This window comes from the organism of the source record quoted next, unplaced genomic scaffold (genome assembly GCF_019419815.1).
Source record: "Pyrus x bretschneideri cultivar Hongxiangsu unplaced genomic scaffold, Pyrus_bretschneideri_v1 Contig107, whole genome shotgun sequence".
Lineage (NCBI taxonomy): Eukaryota > Viridiplantae > Streptophyta > Magnoliopsida > Rosales > Rosaceae > Pyrus > Pyrus x bretschneideri.
The window spans coordinates 995,576-1,015,000 of NW_025999399.1; the positions used below are offsets into that span (position 1 = coordinate 995,576).

Consider the following 19,425-nt stretch of genomic DNA (forward strand, 5'->3'; position numbering starts at 1 on the left):
AAGCGGAGAATATTGTGCTATGGTGGAGGTGAGCCCTGGATGTGGTGGGGGCCCAGGCTAGGATATGACAGTAATTAAATCGAGTTAAACACTAGAGCGTCCGACTCACCATAACCAATCCTACTTATTTCCTACAACAAATTATTAACAAGTACTCAATCTCATTGATAGTCAAATTTCCCTAACTTATGTAATATCTATGGCATCTAGACTATTACGTATATTCCACTATGCAACCATCCATGGCATCTGGATTAGTTTAACATAATGAAACTCGTTACGATTAGTGGAATTTTATATAAAGACTACACAAATCCTAGAGTATGACATCTACTACTAGGTAATTTATGGTATCTATTTGCAAGAAGCTATTACTCAAGTGCACAATTTGCATCAAATTTACTAAGAGTTAAGATGGTAGCTAATCAGCAAGACTAAAACCAAGCATATAAGCACAACAAACGATACTCAATGAAAATTGAAAACTTGAAAATAATTCAATTCATAATTTAAGCATTCATAGTCAAGGCTACAACGTAGCCCTAGCTAAGGAAAATTAGTTCCGAAACATAATCAAAAATATTATTGAATTCATAAAATTAAAAGAAAACTAAGTTTATAAAAGCCTGAAAATCTCTTTCTTTGCCCTGAAAATCTCTTTCTTTGCCATTGCCTTCTTCCCTCCGTTTCTCCTTCCAGAAAATTGATTAGTTCTCCTTTTCTTCTTTTTGCTCTTCTGTTTTCATTTCCCTATTTCGTAATCGACGACGGCTTAAAAGCCCATTTATTGAAAACATTAGAAGAAAAGAAATGAAAGAAACCTTTTAACTCCTTGCCAGACACTTCATGAGTTTAGACACCTTGACCAAAGCTTGAAAGAATAGAACGCCTAAATCACACTCAAGTTGGTCTACCTGCTGCAGCGAGGCCTCCATATTGTCATTTTCTACCCTACTAGATTCCAGCTAGAAATTTCATCTCCAAAGTGATATATCAACCAAATTTGAAAGTACCCAAATCTCTATTGCAATTGATGAAAATTAAAGATCAAATTCATGCTTCCACCGCAAACCAACAACCTGGAGAGTGGAAGAGTGGAATAGAAACATGGATTTTCATCCCTCTTCAATTTTGATAAGTTGCAATGCGTCGGCTTGCTCCTGGAAATTGGGAGAGAAAAGAACCCTTTCTTTTATCAGTGCAAATATGAGGATAAGGGCATTTGTTTTGTTGAAGCAGTCACGTGATGGTCATCCTTTTAGTGTGCAATAGGGAACCTACTTAAAAATTAATATAGGAAACGAGTTTACATGAGGACCTAACTAGGATGAAGTCAAAGTTGACAAACAAATGGTAAATACAAACAGTAATCTAAACACCATTTTACCAAACATGATTAGAAACCACTAGACTAACATGAAACCCACATAAAAATATCATAATTTTCCATATCATTAATCTAATCTTAAAAACACCAAAACATGTCATTTCTTTCATTTACGTCCAAAATTGCATCTAAATTGTAGTATTTGGAGTACAATAAGTGATAAAATATGCGTTCGTTAATAATGTTTTTAGGAAACTATATACTTGTTTTACAACGAGGGGTTACACTTTTCGAAAAGGTTTTGCAAAACTTTATTTTCAGGCCACTCATCCTTGTTTTTCTCCCCTACAGGAATTATAGTGCTAGAGGTTTCATGACGACGAGGATTGTTGGTAAAAGTTGTTATGTAGGAGACTTCTCCTTTCGGTATAAATGTCCGTACTCTTTTTTTACTGCAATTTATCTATACTCTAACATCACTTGTGTGATATGGGTTCAATCCCGCTCACATTTGCAATCTAAATTAGTCACTTTTAGGTTTTAATTTCTTCACATTTCCCACACCACTACACTTTATGGCTTCGTCACCTTCGAGGTATCGACCAACACATTGCGATTTGGGTGTCCAGGTGGACATTTCGGATCAGACAATTAAATAATAAAGTAATCATATTTCAAGAATCATGGCATAATGTGGATAATTATTTAATATTGGTAGTTTAATTTTAAAACAAAGTTAAATTAACCTAATAAAGCAAAAAACGTTTCTTTAATTTTAGCAAATTAAAAAACATCTAAACTATATCCCATTAGATTCGACTCTCTAAGACAAGTTCAACGTTGTAAGCAATATCCCCGTATACCTAGCAGTACCAGTGTACTCGCCTAGGCCAAGAGTGGAAGAGAACAAACCACTATTCATCTTCTTTTTCATGAAATCTGAAATTTCTAGAATTCGTGTTCTCACAAAGCCTATTTACAGAGGCCATAACTTTGTCAATATGCATCCATTTTATGCATATTTTATGTCGTTAAAAAGTTCAGATTATTCTTTACAATTAAGTCTTCTTAGTTGAATTCCAAAAACAACTCTAAGTGAACGAAACAAGGCTCGCCAAAACCTTGGAAAAATTTGTTTTTCATGCTAATCTGAGACTAAAGTTTCAATTCTCTCTAAACGCTTGGTTTTTCTTACCAAATTTTAAACATAATTTCAAATGAATGTAAAGAACATATCCCAAGGATTAAAACCCAGAAGAAACAAGCATGAGGAGTGTGTGAGTGGGTCTGATACCAGAATTTAAACATAATTTCAAATGAATGTAAAGAACATAATTTCAAATGAATGTAAAGAACATATTCATAATTATCTCATGTAATCGTATGAGGAGTGTGTGAGTGGGTCTGATACCATTGTTGGATGAACGTATGTACCTTTTTGCAGAAGCTTGAATCTCGACAAGCTCCTACAAACATGAACAAGTGCTTTGTTCTTCCGTACATGTCTAGAACCTCCAAGGTCATCGAGTTGGCTACAGTATGTTGAGTTGCCCCTTGGTTTTTGCCTCCCAAGACCTAGGGCAAATAGTGATAACCCTAGAGACCTAACTAGAATATGTGAACTAAATGGAAAAGCCTTGTGTTTCTTTCATACTAGTTTCTCTCTTCCCTTAAGCCTCCTTATATAGCTTTAGGAACATGATGATACAATGAATGAGATGCCATTCACATTCCAAACTGAAATGGCTTTAGACATTCATCTAATTACTACATTCGTAATTAGGATGTTAATATCCTCATGGGGGTGGACTCTTCACTTTATGGAATTTATCATATTAGATAAATCCTACACATTCCTTTTGCAAATAGATGTGTTCATCCGCTTCTCTTACTTCACTTTCAGACAGTTGGGTTGAGAGAAGTCTCATGTTGATTAATATCCTGGTGAGAAGGTTGTTCCTCATTAAGAAAGCCCATGTTGAAGACATGTGAACCTTTGTGTTGGAGGGTAGCCATGTGGTGATCTATAGTCACGAGGGTGAATGGCTCATGAGAACGAGTCTGTCGAGCCTCATGGAGCATCTCGAAAAGCTTCTTATACTGTTCTTGGAGGATCTTGTTCTTGATAATTATTTTGTTGTTTTAAGCTTCAAGCTCTTCGACCTTAGCTTGAAGAGCAAACTTCTTTGTTTCCTTCCTTCACTGCTTCACACTAGGCACAAGGGGGGTGTCGTTTTGCATGTTTTGGCTTCCTTTGCTCCCCTTATTAGAGAGGGATGCCTGATCAAAAGAAAGTGTACGAACAATGGAAACCAGCTTGATAAACTGGTGAAAGTAGGAATAAATGTCATTCCCACAGATGACGCCAAATGTTGATGCACAAAATCAGCGAGACTTTGGAACAACATAAAGTGTCAAGTTTGTGACCTTCGCTCGATTGCTCCGATCACCTGGTTAGGATAATATGTAAGGGGATAGAGATATGAAAGCAAACACAAGATGTGTGCGGTTCACCCTAAGTTTGGCTACGTCCACAGAGTAGAGGAGTTCTCATTAATAGTGAAGGGTTGACACAAATACATAGGTTCAAGCATAATCATTATTAGTGGATTCTAATGACTGGTTTAAGTACAATAATGACATTTTCTCTTAATTGTACGAGAATGGTCTTCTTTTATAGGTTAGGAGAGTCTCCAGCTTTCATTCGCAGTCGATGTGGGACTGTAGGAGCTTTATGCTAACGTTGACACGTGTCGTATTGTGATTGACCTCCTGGGTGGAGGGAAACTCTTTTGTTTCTGCATGGGTGCCTCAGTGTGAACCCTTCAATGGGTCTTTGAAGGTATGAAGTTGACTAGTGCTTGGTAATTTCGGGATTGGTCAAGTATGGTACAAACATAGTTACAATAACCGCACGCTCTCCAAATCGTTTGATGTGTATAACACAATTGGAATAAGTTTCAAGAGAGACAGCGGGAGTTTAGAGACCATGACTACTGTAGTCATAGGAGAAGTCAAATGAAGAAAGCAAAATAACTCCAAGGGACCAAACTTTCTTTAAGAAATGAAGGACATTGGAAGGGGTATTTTCAAGAAATGTCTTGCAAATGTCAAGAACACACCTTTCGAAGGTGTTGTACATTGTTCTTGAATAGTTCAAAACAGTTGGTTCTTCTACTTGAATGCTTGAGTCCGTATTAGTAACTATGTTATACAACCGTTGTAAAAGTGTGACTAATAAGAAGTAGAAGAATAATGAGAGAAGAGAAAGTACTTCACATTCGGAACATGAATAAAGATATAGATCTTTGCAAAAGCAAATAGTACTTACTTCTCCATATGAACTACCAAAGAAATTGGTAAAACAAAGGTTGTCTTTACATTCTAATTTTGAATAAGGAACTTAATTCCGTCACTATAATTTTAAGAGATTGATGAATGTTTTGTGTGACAAAACATTGTTCTTTATTAATAAATGATTGTTCTTAATTCCGTCTCTATATTGTAGAGATGATGTGGTAGTATTAACTATTTAGATATAACGATGCTTAAAACCCAAAAGGTTGCAAGATAGTGACTAATCCTACTGAGTTGTGACACCTCCAAAACATAAATTATGAGTTGGTCACAGATGGATTCTTTGGATTATTGGATCCGAATCAATTGACATAATGCATGTTCCCTAAAAAGAGCAATGTTTGTAAGTGCATTATCTTGTTGGATATAACTTCTATAAACCAGCTAACAAATGTTGTTTGTTGGATAGTTCATTGTAATCCTACAATAGGATTTGCCCAAGATAGAGCAAATGAGAGTAAGATACATAGAACTCAAAAAAGGGGTTCTTTGAGAGACAAGATGACACTCAACAAATGTAACAACCTAGTTCCTACACCAAGAGCTCCAAGATAGTTGAGAAGGATCTATAAACCATCTCAGTTGAATGGTTTGAACTTTATGACTATGTCAGAGAGTTACACCTCTTAATTCTAAAGAAATAAGAACGAACTCCCGCTGAGCAGTCTGCTCTCGTGGCCCAGCCTGCTCCCGTGCTCCAGCCTACTCCCACCAAGTAGCCTACTCTTATGGCCCAGCCTGCTCCCGCTGAGCATTTTGCTGTCGTGGCCCAGCCTGCTCCTGTGGTCCAGCCTGCTTCCACTAAGTAGCCTGCTTCCGTGGCCCAGCATGCTCCTGCAACCCAGTCTGCTCCAGTGGCCTTCCATGCAGCCCAAATCAGTCCAAGACTAGTTCAACCATCCCAGCTCCAAATTTTTGGATCGATAATCAAACCAGGAGCATTTACACCATATCTTTCTGTAGATTTGACATTCCCAGCTCAAATCTCGCGCCCGGAGTCTACCACACTTCCATTGCTCAAGGAGAAACATTCATTCTAAACTTTTCCCATCCAAATGGTATACAATACTTGTCTCGACAAGTCATAGAGTTGACGAGCGCCCTAACACAGCAGATGACCTTGGTAAACCAGCTCTTGCAGCGCACTAAGATGCAACGTGTTCCAAACGAGGTGTCCCGAAGAAGGACAAGAGCAGACGAAGAACCTCTCCAGCAGCGTCCTGACAAGCAGCCACTCGACCAGTCACGAACCGAGTTTTCTAACGAAGTACACTCCTGACTAGACCACCAAGATAGTGTATACTCCCATCTTAGCGCGTGAAGGAGCGTGCACTCTGAATTAGGCCCACGGATAAACATACACTCACGGTTAGGGCCACACTCCGATAATCAACATAAGCAACCTTCCAAGCGAAGTGTTCATTCGCGACAAAACTCGCAAGGAGCATCCTCCACCTCACATCGGAGTAGGCACCACCATGGACGGAAAGAAGCAATCACTCAATCCAGCTCTAGTTCAACTAGCAGCCTGCAAGTTACCCATTCACCTATTAGGAACATACCACACCCACCACAACCGCGGCATAGACGAGTCGAACACATGGAAGAGCAGTGTAGAGTAGCAGGTCACGACCAGGGACAGCCGAGAGCTCTTACACCCTTAACAAAGGCAAATTTAGGAATAAGTAGAAAAGCTCATGACCCAGCGATTGCACACTTTCCCGCGCAACGAAGCTATTAACAAGGGGCTACGATGAGACATGATTAACATGAGCAAGTCATCTTTCAATGACAAGATCGAGCAGATGGGACTACCCCATATAGATTGGTGGATATAAAGACTACTTTTATTCCGACAAATGTAGCAGCTTAACCTAATGACACGCCGAGGGCAGACGAGTACCAAAAGGACACACCAAGCCCAACTACCAAGAACCAGGGGCAGGCTAAGGATTATTTCGATTGTCCCAGCAATCCAGTTTTCCTCAGCTGCACTCACGACAATGATTTCCATGCTCTCCAGTGCGAAAAGATAAACTAATTGCTCTCTAATGTGAGAAGGTAAACTAATTGCTCTCTAATGTGAGAATGTAAACTAATTGCTCTCCAGTGCGAAAGGGTAAACTAATTCCCCGACACCCATATGGGTCTGCTCTCCAATACGATAGGGTAAACTAATTCCCCGACACCCATATGGGTCTGCTCTCTAGTGCGAGAGGGTAAACCAATTCCCCGACACCCATATGGGTCTGCTCTCCAGTGCGAGAGGATAAATTAATTGCTCTCCAGTGCGAGAGGGTAAACTAATTCCCCGACACCAATATGGGTTTGCTCTCCAGTGTGAGAGGATAAACTAATTGCTCTCCAGTGCAAGAGGATAAACTAATTGCTCTCTAGTGTGAGGGGGTAAACTAATTCCTCGACACCCATATGGGTCTGCTCTCCACTACAAGAGGATAAACTAATTGTTCTTCAGTGTGAGAGGGTTAACTAATTGCTCTCTAGTGCGAGAAGGTAAACTAATTCCCCGACACGCATATGGGTAAGCTTTCTAGTGCGAGAAAGCCACATGGCTCAAAGGATCGAATGCTTGAAGATCGAGTAGGAAGCAAAATGGTCAGGGGTAGCAGCCACTTTTTGCACTCAACAATTCGCTCATCCAACACTTCATCTTCAGCAACTCCGATTTTTGGTAATTCTATCCTTGACTGGTCCATCTATGGCAGCTGAGAAATCAAACTCAAGTAGTTTCCTCATTTCCGCCCAAACCGTAACCCTTGCCATGCCATTTCCTCAGCCTATGCCGAGCCAATCCTTGACTTCAATCAAGCCGAGCAGCACAAGTAATGGCCCTTGCCACACCACCTCCTTGGCCCATGCCGAGCCGACTCCTGGCCCTTGCCAGCTGACGTGCCGCACCACCCCGATGACTGCCCCATGACAACACTATCCAAGAAGAAGACAAGAAAAATTAAAATTTTCTTATATCGGTGAGGCATGGAAAAGATGAAGAAAGCAACGAAAAATGGTCCTTTACACGGGCAAGATGTAGAAGATTGCTAGAGGAGGGGGAACAAATATCCTCTAAGCTCTCTCTCTCTCTCTCTCTCTCTCTCTCTTGTAGGGTAAAATAAATTGCTCTTTAAAGTTGATTTAATAACCCACTTAAGGTGGACTTAAATAGGCTTTGAGAGAAATTTATTTCCCTTTCCTAGAAGGATCTAATTTCCTATTAAAGAGGGAATCTACATCAAAATAGGAAGCAGTCTTAAGTTTCCTAAAGCAAGAAGATCTCTACATCTGCTACCTTTTCCTGCGAGTAGCCCAACAGGTGTAGGGGCATTTGTGGAGCCAAAAATAATCACAAGGTGACACGTGGATTTTTGGACAAAGGATGACAAGAATATCCTTGAGGCATATGGGGATTCCTATGTGCAAGCAGCAGACAATCATCCCTCAACCAAGTCAAAAGTGCCCAAATAAGGTAACAAATTCAAAATTATTTCATCCTTCATCATTCCATATTCTCTACAAAGCAATCATTCCATAACTTTCAAAACAATCCATAAAAATTAGGTTAATTGGTTAATTAATGGATTTATTTCCTATTTAAACCATTAATCACCAATTAAATCACCCATTATACCAATTAATCACCCATTACACACCAAAAATACCCTAAACGGCCGGCCACCTTTTCTCCAAAGGGGACCGGCCATGCTCTATATATTGAACCCCATTTTTCTCTGAAAAGCTAGGTCTTCACTCTTGCTAAAATTCTCCAAAACTCTCAAACACTTTGCTCTCCAAATTCTAACTTTGGCATTGGAGGTTCTTCAACCAAAGCCCCCCTTCCCCAATCATCGTGGGCACGTGAGGCTCTTGGCCTTGACCTAAGGTGTTATTTGTTTTGTAGGTGCAATTTTGTCCAAGATCAAGGAGGAAGAAATTTGCATCCACATAAAGCCTTCGGCTTTTCTTTGTTATGTTTTGGATAGCGTTTGCAAATATATCAGTAAATAAATACATAATGAATATAAATTGATTGATTTTATGCTATTTGATCTGGGTCTTTAAATCAAATAGCACCACCCACTATTTTTGGCAAATTCCATATCCTTCATTGGAATTCGAGAGTTTTGGAGGAAACTCTTAGTAAGGTATGGGAGGCTCAAGGATATGATGTTGGTTAGCATTAATAATAATGAGAGAGTACGCTTAATCATTTACATCTCATGTAAGTACCCATCCTATTTGGCCTCTAGAGAATGATGCCTCACAAGGATATGATGTTGGCTTCATTGCACTTAGTTAAGTCATTCCCACCATGCAAGCTCGGGTAGGGGTTCAAGAACAACCTCACAATGACATAATCTTGATCATTGTTGTTGCCTACCTCACAACATCATGTATGCGTATAGAACTCCTCCTGAGTGTAAGCACATACTTTGTACTTCCCCATGATAGGGTAAAGTCGGTGTATGAGTCACAAATGATCAGAGCCTAACACGATGGAAGGCCACGAAAGAGTGTTCAAAGCACTATCACGCTTGTCAACTTAATAAAGGTTTAGTTGAGGGTTTTTAGGTCTCATCACATATAAGCATGCATTTTAATCTCATTAAAACAATTTGGTCCTATTATAACTATTGGTCCATCTGATTGATTTAGTAGTACATGAATCTCCCACTAAACTTGTAAAACATTTTTAAAGCAACAGTACATGGTACCACTAACATAAGCTTTGCATTCATTGATGGACTATATAGTTGCCTTAGGGCCTTAGGATGACTATGAACCTTTGAATCGATCCAACTGCTCCAATTTCATGCATATCAAATAAAATAAGAGAGGAGTATTTCAAAGTAAAGATCAAGGACCTAACCATAGTCAAAGTGAAGGAGTGACTTTGACATAGTCAAAGATCAAGGACCTAACCATAAGACAACTATGATGACTCAGGCCAAAGGACTACTTTGCATTATCCCAACCATGAATTTTCATGTGACATGAGTATGAGAACTCCTTGTTGATCGCGTTCAATGGACTCATTCTCTATTGAGCACCTACATACTTGTCTTGGTGTCAGTCACACCAATGACTCGAGACCAGTCACTCTCTCTAAGAGAAGACATAGCACGTACTAATCTTAATGGACTATCAATGCCCAATTGGCAAATCTATGATCAGGAACATTTAGGATATGTATACGAAAGAGCATGGTCTCATGAATCTAACTTCTTTAGATCACATTCTCCCAATTACATATTCGTTGGACTTATCGTTTCAGCATATAACATTTATATGAGACGGCATCAAACAATAATCTTTGCCCTTTATATTAAACTAAATTAGTTTAACATGTGAAATGTCTGTAAAGAAATGATATTAAACATGTGATGTTAAACAATTATCATCATATGATTGGCTTTAGAGCACATTTCCAACACTTCACCCTTGGTAACCTTGTTCCTAAAGAAATGATATCACGCATATATATGCTTAGATTTGCCATGATACTTGAGATCTTTAGTGTATGCCAAGGCCGAAGTATTATCACAATAGACAAGCACAGCTTCATGGGCATAAGCTGTAATACCCATTTGTTGTAGAAACCTACTTAGCTAAACAGCTTATTGAATAGCTGATCCAAGGGCAACATACTCTAACTCCATTGTGGACAGAGCAACACGAGATTGTTTCTTGGTACACCAAGAAACAATTCCACCTCCAAGGATACAAGCATAACCTGAGGTGGATTTGTGTTCATCTCTACTGCTTGCCCGGTCAACATCACTATATCCTTTCAACTTCAGATCCCCTCCTTGTAGGTATCTCATAATCCTCTTGATGGCTTTCCAGTGAGCTTGTCTAGGATTACTTTGATAGCGGCTTACCATGCCCATGGTATGGCAAATGCCAGATGCATGCAAAGCTCTAGACTACATTAGACTTCCTACTGCAAAGGCATAGGGTACGCTTGCCTTTTGTTCTTTCTCTTTCTTAGTCTTTGGACATTGTTCTAAGGACAATATCGGGCCTTTTTCCATAGGAGTGTCTATGGGTTTGGAGTTATCCATCTTAAACCATTTAAATACCTTCTTAATGTAAGTCTGTTGAGACAAACTCAAAAGTTTCATTAAGCAATCTCTTATGATCTTAACTCCAAGCACATGGTGTGCTTCACCCATACCTGTCATCTCAAAATGGGATAACAACCACACTTTTGTAGTTTTTATGGAGCTCTTGTTATTTCCCACTGTTAGGATGTCATCAACATACAGAGAAGGTATGAGAATACTTTTTTCGAATTTCTTAAGATACACACAGTGGTCTTCCTCAATCATCTCAAAACCAAATGAAGTGATTGAATTATGGAATCTAATGTTCCACTAACTAGGTGCTTGCTTGCGGCCATAAATGGAACGTTTTAGGTAGCAAACTTTATGGTGTTGTCTCTTGATCTCGAAGCCTAAAGGATGATCCACATATATCTTCTCGTCTAGTTCTTCATTGAGAAATGTTGTCTTAAAACCATTTCGTAAAGTTCCAAATCTAGTTGAGCAACAATAGCTAAAATGAGGCGAATAGAGGCAAAGCTCATGATAGGGGAGAATGTCTCTTCATAGTCTACACCCAATTGTTAAGTGTATCCTTTCACCACAAGGTGTGCCTTATATTTGTCAATTGAACCATCCACCTGGCGTTTGTTTTTTAAAACCCATTTGTTTCCAATGGTTTTACGCACAGGCAAAAGATCAACTAACTCCCAAACAATATTTTTCCTCCATTTGGACGTTTACCAAACATCACATAACCTTTTGAGTTTTCACAATATCTTATGAAGATATGTTTATTCACTCTAGGCTAAGTCGCTTAACCCCAACTATGTCGTGGACACCCTATGATGGAGTGACTTTGACATAGTCAAAGATCAAGGACCTAACCACAAGACAACTATGATTACTCAGGTCAAAGGACTACTTTGCATTATCCCAACCATGAGTTCTCATGTGACATGAGTATGAAAACTCCTCGTTGATCGTGTTCAGTGGATTCATTCTCTATTGAGCAACTACATGCTTGTCTTGGTGTCAGTCACACCAATGACTCGAGAGCAGTCACTCTCCCTAAGAGAAGACATAGCACGTAATGATCTTAATGGATTGTCAATGTCCAATTGGCAATCCTATGATCAGGAACATTTAGGATATGTAAAGGAAAGAGAATGGTCTCACGAATCTAACTTATTTAGATAACATTATCCCAATTACATATTCATTGGACAATATAACATTTATATGAGACGGCTTTAAACAATAATCCTTGCCCGTCATATATTAAACTAGATTAATTTAACATGTGAAATGTCCGTAACGTATCATCGTGTGGAAGCTAGAAGATTATCAGTTTATATTGAGAAAGAGTTTGCACGGTTGCATGGAGTTCTAGGTTTTATAATCTAGATTTTATAGGGTGTAACAAGGCTTCTCTTGGTGAAAGGATTGAAGGAAGGTTCGAGAAAACTCTAAGGCTTTTCACCCATATTTATAGTTGAATGATATTTTTCTAGGGTTCCTTAAGAATCTCTAATTATGTCTTGGTATTTTCACCCCTTCCCCCAAGTTCTTCTGCAACTTTTGTTTTGGTACAAGACAAGCATTAGGCCTTCTTCTCGAGGCGCTACTTTTTCATGTCAGCTTCCTCAGACGTTACTTTTGGTAATGCATCAACTAGCTTTCGCACGTTGTTCGTCTACGTGAGCTAGGAAGGGAAGTCAACTTCTCTATTCATTAAATGCAATCTCTGCTATGTTTCATGTGACTTTAAGGTTTAGGGTTTAGTTCCTTCCTAACTAAGTTGGTTAGCTTGATAGGGAAATGAGGAAACTAAGTCTGCTTTCTCTCTCACATGTTATGGGCATGGATCTTTGGGCTCCCAAGCAGCCCAAAGTCTTCTATAATTTTGATTCCGTATAGGCTGATAAACTTTCGTAACCAACCACACCACAATTCATTCGGCAAGACCAAGGCATGTGACTTTGGCTTATTTTAGGATGAATAATGTGATAAATCTCAGTGTGACTAATACGCATGGGTTTACATGAGCGTGAATTTGGTTCCAACAAAAATGGATTTTGGTTACCCATATTATGTTTGAATCCATGCAACACATATTTAGAATCTTAGTTATGGTTACAATGCAATTAAGTTCCTCTGTCAACTATATTATGATCATATATTTTAGAGCACGGAACATTTGTCAAAACCTAAGCATGCATATGATCATACTGATGTATCTTCTGTAGGTTGCTTTGTCCAAAGACTTTTGGAGATGAATCGTGAAGGGGCTCTTGGAATGTCAACCTTCATGATCACCTAGAAGGTGATGAATTCCATGTTGTGTATTTATGTAACTCCATATTGATGCACATGAATTGAGCCTCACACTATAGGGTTGTGCTATTTTTTAAGAGTAGACCAAATGATACATTCATCAACACGAGATGATCACCTTGCTTCAGGAGCATAGTGGAATTAGTTGTGTGTGGACGGTACATATCGAGTTCATTCCACATGGATTTCAAACTTCCAAGATGTTGAACAAAAGGGAAGATCTAGCAACATTCTTTTTAGTTGAAAGATACGAACTAGGTTGTTTTGGCTACCATACATGTCTTTGACAGATTCCCATAGAAGAAGGGAAGATTCTGAGTAGCTGAAGATGTGACAACCCGTTCCAAATTTTACGTTTTTATTTTATTTTAAAAGCGTGAATTTACGAAATTGCCCTAAAGGCAAGGACTTTGACTTCCGTTGACCATCGACTTGAGAGATGTGGGACTTATTCTTTTAGCATATCCTCGTAGTACTCATTGGTACGAACGTATAGGCGAAAGCCGTTTGCGAGTCCGAATTATAACGGTATAGTTACGGACGTTCGAAATTGATTATTCAAGGTTTAGTGTTTAATCAGAAATGGAGGAAAGAAAAAAAAAAAAAAAAAAAAAAAAAAAAAGGGAAAAGGGAAGTGGCTTCCCGTCCACCCGCACCCATCGTGAGTCCATTTTCCAAGGCTGATTCCGGCCAACTTCGGTGGAGTTTTTCGATGCCACCACCACCACCTTGAAGCTCTCATTCCCCTCTACAAAACCCACCCAAGAACCACCTTGATTAACCATGGTATGTGGCGGTTTGAGGCCACGAAAGTTTGACGAAAATCAATAGTGCTCCGGCCACCATTTTTGATTTTCCGGTAAATCGGCAAAGCGATGGCTGATGCCACCACTTGGGCTTTGTAGCCCATCATCCCAGGAGCAAAACCCAACCAACCTTGACCCCGTTGGACCACCGTAGACGACGAATCGACATCGGGAAGTTTTAGGCACCCGCCGGCTTTGTGGGCAAAATTGACCATCTTCCGTCCACTTTTGGACTTCATGGCAGGTATGAAAGTTGCTCCACTCAATGAGATCTTCATTTATGTGAAGTTTGAGAATTTTTGGAAATAGTTGGATTTTCCGGCGAGTCGGGGCGGCCGACCGCCACCCGCGGCGGCACGTGGCCAGTGGGCCGCCAATGCTATTTTTAGGCTATGTCGAATGTCTTGAATTCAGTTTTGTCATTTGAATGACGTAGGTTGATCGTTGGAACCTAAATTCGTTACGATACGTTACTTGATAAAAATGTGAATCGATGATCCAACCGTTGGATTGTCACCAAAATTGGATACACTATAATGCGTAATATTTAAAGATCATAGGAATTTATGGATCAGGAATCCGACTTACGGATCTTCCTGAATTGGATTTGTAAGTTAGTAAAATAAATGTTCACGACCACTTGTTTTAGGCAATTGGCGGAGATCTGACCGTTGGATCGTAATGAAATTTTAATATGTTATTCTAGAAACATATTGTGGATCGTTGGGAGTTGCGGATTGGAAATCGGATATACGGATCTTCCGGGTCAAGTTATACAGGGTTGTAAACCCTACCGTCGATCTTTGATCGACTGTTGACTTGTGGTCAATGGGTCTCAAACTATTTTAGAATGTCGTTGAGGTTGTGTTTTATGTGAATTACGTATTCTTCGGATAAGAGTTATGAGATGTGATTTGATAATTGGTCACAGGGACCAATCACTCAGGACACCTCGATGTGTGCGCTAGAGAATCATAGCGTGGACTCCAGGTGAGTGGATCTTTTCCTTTTTATCGTACATATTGTTGAGAGTTCTATGGACACTTTTAAATTGATTAGGTATATTACCTTCATATAATTATTGTGAATGCTTGAAGTACCTATATGAACTACGAATGGCTTGATCCCTGTTTAGGGTACGTAGGCAGTCTAACGAGACGTTAGATGCAGCCATAAAATATTTGAGACAAAAGCCTTGCTTGGGAAATTGAGTAATGCGAAGGAAATTGGTAAAGGCAAGTTTTAGTTTTATGAATTAGTTAGTTAAATTAGTGTTAATTGGGTTGTCATGGATAATTATCCCTGAAAAGAAGTAGTTTGGGAGTAGGGCGTTATTGATTGTACACTTCTCACCGTATTGTTTATAATTGAAAATGCTACGACATGGTTGAGTATTAGATTGCATCATGGTATATCCATATGTATATTACTTGCATATAATTATTGGGAATGCTTTCAAGTGCAAAGGTGAACTCAGGACACCTAGGTAAGTTCAGGTGAGTTTATGGTATTAGTTGAATCGATTGAGTTATAGCATGAGTACAGTTATGTGTTAGGCAACTTCGATACTGTCGTACTGGTTGCCATGAGTTGCACATGTTATATTGAGATGCATTGAGAGCTCATAAACCTGCACCCCGGTGTTAGTGCTCCCGCCCGTGGCCAGGCCATAGTCCTTCACGTGATGTTCACCTCCTGCACCTTACGCTCACCTTGGATCCAAGGTAGGTGCACAGTCCTGTCGTACAGACCACTTTAGATGGTTCAGACTCATAGGTGACCCGCGATTATTCGCAGAGTCTTCATGTGATCGTAGCACTTGAGCGTATTTATTTACACCCAGTCCTGTCATACAGACCACTTTACGTGGTTCCGACTCGTGTGCAGGTATACTTATTGAGTTATTTGCTAGCCATGATTGATGAGATATGGATAAGTCGTACAGGTCACTATAGGTGACTCCGACTTATATGCTAGCCATGATTGATGAGATATGGATAAGTTGTACATGTCATTTTAGATGACTCTGACTGATATATCACTTTGTATTGATTAAATTCATTTGGCCTACTTATTAATGTATGGTAGAGTTGATGGCAAACCGTAGTTTTGGTCATTTTTGAGTATGGTTTGGATATATGTATATATGTTGTACTGTCCTATAGAAAACGATAAGGGAATTACAGTGAGGGGTTATAACTGTTAGAAAGGTAATAGTTTTGGGAAGCTTGGTTTTACTGCTTACTCACACTTTCTGTTTTGTACCCCTTCAGGTTTTAACTGCTGAGTTCGTATCGGCGATGATATATAGCTAATCTTAGTATTGGTGGCTACTTTTAAGGGTATGATTCTTACCCACACTATTGTACCTTACTTATGCTCTGACATCGCGTGTGAAATGGGTTCGCTCCCACTCGTAGCGCACTCTGGTACTTAGACACTTTTAGATTCAAATGTATTCACTTTTTATACACCATCACATTTTGTGGCTTCGTCACCTTCCAGGTATCGGCCAGCACAGCTCGATTCAGGGTCCAAGTGGACTTTCTGGATCACTTCCCGGGCCCGTTCCACCACCGTAGCACGATATTGTCCGCTTTGGGCTTACCATTCCCTCACGGTTTTGTTTTTGGGAACTCACGAGCAACTTCCCAGTGAGTCACCCATCATGGGATTGCTCTAGCCCTCTTGTCGCTTAACTTCGGAGTTCCTACGGAACCCGAAGCCAGTGAGCTCCCAAAAGGCCTCGTGCTAGGTAGGGATGGGAATATACATTTAAGGATCACTCCCTTGGGCGATGTGGGATGTCACAGAAGAGCTCAGACAACTTTGGCTCCATGTTGTTAAGTATCCAGGACATGACCAGCTAGTCAGTATCGTGTCATGCATCATAGGTTGATGAAGTGGATTTTGGAGACTTCGAGCTTCCTCCTATAGCAACTGACACAGCTCTTGACCAAGGTAGATGGTTGAACTCATTCAGTAGCACCGAGCACAGTCGTTGATTTGGGTTGTTCTCACCTCCTTGAATTACGTTAGAGGGTGAAGATGAGGAGCTATTAGCACTAAAGACATTTTCTTCTGCCATTTATTTCAATGATGAGCAAATGAAGAAGAAAAAGAAGTAAGAAAAAAATGGACAAAGTCAAGACGACCCTATGGTTCCTACTTTGATACCATGTTAAATTTTGGTTTCAAATCTTGTATTGTATTTCTCATTATGTTATTTACAAGAGTAAAAAGGCAACTCTTATAGAGAGCCGAAAAGAAGGATAGAAGAGGAAGGCTAACAGCCATACCTCACTACCAAGTGGACAAGACAAATATTAATAACAAGTAAGTGGTTCCTAGAAACAAGGAAGAAAGATTAACAAAAGACCTAAGTGAGTGACAAGGTATGGAAGACAAGAGTATGGTTGATAAAATCACTTTAAGCCATGACTTAGCTAGAGTGATGTTTACAACCATACTTGTGACATATACAAGCAATTAGTAATCGGTTTGTTTCAATAATGGGCAACCTAATTTGGTTTCAAATTTGTCATCTAAGAGATTTGAACCTAAGACCTCTCACTTGCAAGAGGCTAAGGGAACTATTCAGGGCCTAACTAAAAGGGTGAGGTTATGTGTAACATTGTTGCCTCTCTCTCAACATCTATATATTTGTCTCATGTACATTGTTACAAGCATGAAATACAATTCAAACAAAACCTAAAAATCCACCCTTTATATAATTTATTATAGTCACTTTCCAAGTGTTCCTATAATATTCCCCTATCAAGGGACTTGATGGATTGGTAATACAAAGAATGTCATGCTCATCTTCTCCATCCATCCAATTAGTAATACAATATAGAAATGAGGTTTCTAATCAAGTAGGGTGTAGGCGTGGAGAGCAGAAGGGTGGAAAAAGAAATGTCATCAGAGGGAGGCAGTTTCTACCACAAGGACATTCGAAAACAATAAATACAAGAGTAATAACCCTAATTCAGAAAGGATGGTAAGCTGGTGCATAAACTAGAAATGGAGAAGCGGAAGAGAGAGAATGGAGAAGCAGAAGAGGGGAAAAAGAAGAATAATCTAGGCAAATAGGAGTTGCAAAGAATACTCATATTCCCTAAGGAACAGACATAGATCAATTTAGTCAGAAAGATACAAAAAGTATCTGAAATTGTCCGACGCAGCATCTAGAACAAACCTAAGAAATAACATGATTTGGTTCGTTTGATGAGGGCACCTTTGGCCTGTCCGCATTAATTTTGTTCAATCCAATCAGAAATTGCGAATAAAAATGATCAACATAAACAGTAGTTTGAGTAGAAAAAAGTTGTATGAAATTTCAAATTCCATACGAAGTGAATACCCAGACTGAGAAGGGGTATAGGCAGTTTTACAATAATGCCCTCATAAATATCATGAGTTGCTTTGTTTGATGAGGGTAATTCTGTCAATTAAACGTGGAAAATTGACCGACTAATGTGCATTGGCAGCCATGGCAACCATGGAAAGGAGTTGCAGGGAGGTCTCGTACTGGGGATAAAAAAAACATTTACCCAAAAGCATGGACAGTGCTTACTGCCCGGAAAAAAACAATTAACTCAAAAGTTCAATTGAGAAGCGGAATCATCTTGAAAGAGGAACATACAGATTAAATCTCACTTCAGATTAAATCATCTTGTAAGGCATAAAGAACATACAGATTAAATCTGAATTCAGAAAAATCATGGTCCGATTCATGAATCATCTTGAAAGAGGAACAAACCGAGAGGACGGTTTTGAAAAAACATGATTTGGTTCGTTTGGTGAGGGCACTTTTGACCTGGCCGCACTAATTATGTTCAATCCAATCAGAAATTACGAATAAAAATGATCAACATAAACAGTATTTTAAGCAAAAAAAAGTTGTATGAAATTTCAAATTACATTCCAAGTGAATACCCGGAGTGAGAACGAAGAAGCACAAGAGTTGAAAAACGAGAATATTCAAAGGCATAGGCAGTTTTATAATAATGCCCTCATAAATGTCATGAGCTATTTTGTTTGATGAGGTAATTCTGTCAATTAAATGTGGAAAATTGACCGACTTTGGGTCTTGAGCAGCCATGGCAACCATGGAACGGCGTTGCAGGAAGGTCTCGTACCGGCCCAAAAATAACAATTAGCTGAAAAGTTCAATTGGGAAGTGGATTAAAAAGGAAGAGCACGAATTATAAGGCAAAAAACATACAGATTAAAAAGTTCAATTGAGGTAATTCTGTCAATTAAACGTGGAAAATTGACCGACTAATGTGCATTGGCAGCCATGGCAACCATGGAAAGGAGTTGCAGGGAGGTCTCGTACTGGGGATAAAAAAAACATTTACCCAAAAGCATGGACAGTGCTTACTGCCCGGAAAAAAAACAATTAACTCAAAAGTTCAATTGAGAAGCGGAATCATCTTGAAAGAGGAACATACAGATTAAATCTCAATTCAGATTAAATCATCTTGTAAGGCAAAAAGAACATACAGATTAAATCTGAATTCAGAAAAATCATGGT

General features: G+C 39.3%; 1 long non-coding RNA gene across 1 annotated transcript in view; it reads right to left on the minus strand.

Annotated features, from left to right (window-relative positions):
* Nucleotides 1-478: 478 nt before the first annotated feature.
* The window catches only part of LOC108865895, a 19,893-nt gene continuing 946 nt past the window's right edge, over nucleotides 479-19,425 (minus strand). Inside the window, exon 2 of the long non-coding RNA XR_007253578.1 lies at nucleotides 479-1,277. This is a non-coding gene — a long non-coding RNA (uncharacterized LOC108865895). The remainder of the gene's footprint in view (nucleotides 1,278-19,425) is intronic.